The sequence below is a fragment of the Polistes fuscatus genome, unplaced genomic scaffold (genome assembly GCF_010416935.1).
Source record: "Polistes fuscatus isolate 324 unplaced genomic scaffold, CU_Pfus_HIC Scaffold19, whole genome shotgun sequence".
Taxonomy (NCBI): Eukaryota; Metazoa; Arthropoda; class Insecta; order Hymenoptera; family Vespidae; genus Polistes; species Polistes fuscatus.
The window spans coordinates 1,097,811-1,102,048 of NW_025113095.1; the positions used below are offsets into that span (position 1 = coordinate 1,097,811).

Genomic DNA, 4,238 nt, shown 5'->3' on the forward strand with positions numbered 1-4,238 from the left:
TATTAGTTAGAAGATAAGAATGTCTCGTTAAGTTAAGGGATCATCGTTCAAATTTATAGGTTGTAATTAAAGTTCAAAAGTTGTATAACATTTTACATGTTAAAACTATTTAATTGGTCAGATAAGTAATGTCAGAATGTTTAATATTTTATATTCCAATAAATAAGATTGTAATAGTATATTTTTTGATTACGAATTTTTAACATTTATTATTTATTTATGTATTAATAATTATTCTTACTCAAAGATTTAAGAATTATTACAAAAAATAACACACATAGTTAAAATTAGATGTATTATTTTTATACAGAAAAAATTGTCACCTTAGATTATAGCAAATTGTTTTGATATTTTATATTGAAATTAATAATGCTATAGTATTTTTTCCATTGGAAAATATTTAAGATCTTATGTTTAAATACATGATACTAATAGTCTATTTCTTCAATTTCAAATTTTAGTATTTTATATCTAAATACAAAATAATAATATGTCTAAATAAAAATACATATTTTCGTTTAATATAGTTCTATTAAAAAATATTGTAAATATTTTATATCAATATACTATTCACTTCAACACTTTCCAATATAAAATAAATATATAAGTAAACAACCCAAATACTTTTTACATAGCAAATTTCGACATTCTTTATTGACCAATTAAATAAATTAGAAATGTTCACACATCTATTGAAGTTTACAGTATTACATCCTCTATGTAATTATATAATCGCATTAAAGAGTCCATTACATGATTGTATAGGTACTTGATCTGATATATTTATATCTATATATTTTAATATGTATATGTATAGGTAAATACATATATGTAAAAAGAACAGAACGTGCTCTCGCAGGTGTTTGTCGAAGGTTGCCGAGGAGACACTCGACCGTTATATTCTGGAACGTTTCTTTGCGATTACCGGTTTATCTCTTTCTCTCTTTATCTCTTTTAAGTCGTGAGTGGAAACTGATTCTAAAAACGAATTGCAAAGTGCACGAGTGATAGTACGCAAGATCGATTAACATAAGCTTGCTATGCGTTACGAACGATACCGTTGGCTGTTCTCGCATTCTGAACCATTCCAAAAATATTTTCATATTATTATTATATTATGTATGTAGTCATTTTAATTTGCATATATGGTTATTTAATTATTACTTATTATTATCAAATAATAATATTATGCAATATTATACTAGGTATTGCATATTTATTTATAGATAGATAGATTTGTTTATTTAAAGTTTATTGGTCCAATAAAATAATTTGATTTGATAGACTAAATATACATTTTGTATAAACTATAAAATTCTAATATAATGCTTGTATGCCTATTCTTATATATATAAAAATTTTATTTCTAATTTATATTTATTTATACATTTCTATTTAGAATATTACTTATATATTATAATATAAAAAATTATATACTCATTAATATACATAATATAATAATAATAAAATAATAATAAAGAGAGAGAGAGAGAGAGAGAGTAATAAAATACATAATTATGTAAATACTATTAATATTACGTATATCATAGAAACACAGATGAAGTACTTATACAACGATGAAAGGATTTTCTTCACACACATACTCTTTTCCTTCTAATATAAAATTACGTAACTCTCTCTCATCCGAGCTATTTAACCGTATTTGTCTGATGCCCAGTGTTGACTTTCTCGCTCAGCTCTTCTACAACATGGCTACATCAAGTGTGAAAGCGTTGTTTGAACATTTACGTTTAAAATGGTTAACTCGTTTGCACCATAGAAGTTAAAGGAATTTTTGTTCTTTCATTTCTGCGTTTAATTTCTTTTTTATTTATTAAAATACACATTTTTGTTCTCACCTCGGCGATAATTTATTCATCCCTTCGGCAAAATATTCAATCGGAGAGATGAATTTTCACGTAGGTGAAATCAGCATGTTTTAATCTTCTTGTCGTCCTCATCCTCGTCGTCGTCCCGTTAGACTCGTACCATCGGATTCTTCCACCATAGTAGGAAGAAGTTAATTCTCCACTTTTAGATGTTACAACGTAAAAGTCGATATATCTCGAAGATGTTTCTCCAAGATGTTTCTCTTTATTTCATTTCATTTCATTTCTTTTGATAATTTTCTTCTTCCTAGGAAAAATCATTATCCTTAAGGGTAATTAGTTCGTGATTAAATCCTAGAGTTTTCTAGTATCTCTTTCTTTCTTTCCTTCATTCTTTCTCTTCTCTTTCATTTTTTATTATATCTTTCTTTTTATTTCTCTATCGAGTGGGATCAAGGAGTTAATGAATGAAGTTGTAACGACCTACATGAAGAAACCGAGATGAGTACTCGTTAGTCATGTGCGATCTCGATTTCCCCCTTGAGGTATACACTCTTACCGCTGAGACCACGTTTCTCGTTTCTTCTTTCACTTCTCCTACAATTATACAGCCTCTCTACCTGTAATCTTTCAAAGGATTTATTTTTATTTTATTTCTTTTTTTCTTTGGAAGTTATTGTGATCTTCTATCGCGATAGACAAAAAATATGATGAAATTGGAGCTCGTGTAATTTGCTATCGTAAATAATGAAATATAATAATAAGATATAATGTTGATGATTAATTGATTTTAATTAGACGATGTTTTATTATAAATATAAAATAAAGATATTTTTGTATTATTCGTTTAATGTTTGTTAAAATATTAATTTTGTGGAAAAAATTCTGTTATTAATTCAAATAAGGGAAGTAAATCGTGTGAATAAATCGCGTTGTAACTGGGACTGCAAATAGCGTGTAACGTTACGCTCGCGTTGCTTCTGTAATGCGGACTACTACCGTATTTGTTCTTTATTACGAACCGTATATCGTGCATCTAATAGTTGTTCTTTCCGTTTTGGAATCGGCTTCTCTCCTTCCAAGGTATATCACCCACTTATCTTCTTAGTTTCTTTCGTATCGATGTATATATCTCTTATAGTGAAATCAAGATTTTCTCGATTGTGGTAACATGATTTAATAACGCGGAAAAAAACTATACTTTATTATATTAGAAATTTAAATAGAAAATTATTCCTATTTTATTATCCTTCAAAATTTGATAAAAATCCGATGATATATAAACATGTGTTTAAAGTTATATAAATTTGTGTTAGTTTTTTATTTTTATTTTTATTTTTTTTTTTCAATTGCAATTCGTAGCAAATAAAAAATTACATTCTAGTTGTTTTTTTGGTGATATAATTTCTAGATAACTTTGATAACGAACGTTGTAGAATTGCTAGGATTAAATTTGAAACTTACTTTTCACGTTTGTAAATGATTATTTTATTCGCGAATAATTAAGCATTGAGAAGGGAAAGACATCTTTCTTTTATGATGGTTTTTCCATCATCGATTAGGAGGGCACCGTAGCCACGTAAAAGGTAGGACTTGTCCGAGTAGAAAGTTCCAATCGCGCGTGCACTTCTAATGCATTTCTAACGAAACTAAACTCTCGCGTATCTTGTTCAATGATTGCTTCTGTTTGTCGTTGTCGTCGTAGTCGTTGGACTTACTATCTATCGATACCGATATCAACATGCCAATTACACTTTGTAAACTCTACCAATTACGTTAAATCTTTCATGTATCTTTCGTTCTTCTTAAATGTTCCAAGATAATCCAAAGAGAGACAGATCAATGAAATATATTTTATATTTTTCCTATTATCTATCCGTTAAGTTAACATTTGAATTGTTTGATTAGATATAAATCGAATGATTAAATTTATTATTTCAAAAAAATTGTGATTATTAGAATATTTGATATAATAGGAGTAATCTTTAATATTGGGAAAAGATCCTTTATTTTTATCTTTTTTTTTTTATATTATAATAAATAATTTAGAATATTTGTTGTAGTAAAAAAAATGGAGAAACACACAGTTATTGTTTTTCTTTTATATTATTTTTAAATTTGCTAATATCTTATCTCTCTTGTCTCTCTTTGATTTTTAAATTATTTTTATTTATAGTATTTATATTTTTGAAACGAAATCAATAGTTCTTTTTACTGTCTTCTTTACCGACATATCATTTTATTTTTATTTATTTTTTTTGTAAGAAAATATTGAATGCAAGTTAGAATGAGAATATTAATTCATCTTATAATCCGCAACTACCATATTAGTTAGTTTAGATGTTTACAATCGAGTGTATCTGTATTTTCAATGAATTTCTCAATATAGTTAGGTCGCTCTCTCTTTCT

At 26.7% G+C, this 4,238-nt stretch overlaps 1 long non-coding RNA gene across 3 annotated transcripts; it reads right to left on the reverse strand.

Moving 5' to 3' along the window:
- Window positions 1-1,810: 1,810 nt before the first annotated feature.
- Window positions 1,811-3,499, reverse strand: LOC122515853. Of its 3 annotated transcripts, none has more exons than XR_006303401.1 (2): window positions 3,294-3,499; window positions 1,811-2,456 (listed from the first exon to the last, which is right to left on the reverse strand). It is a non-coding gene; the product is annotated as an uncharacterized LOC122515853 (long non-coding RNA). The 3 variants fall into 3 exon arrangements; XR_006303400.1 differs by lacking the exon at window positions 3,294-3,499 and adding an exon at window positions 2,852-3,073 and having other exon boundaries at window positions 1,811-2,449; XR_006303399.1 differs by lacking the exon at window positions 3,294-3,499 and adding an exon at window positions 2,852-3,073.
- Window positions 3,500-4,238: the final 739 nt, after the last annotated feature.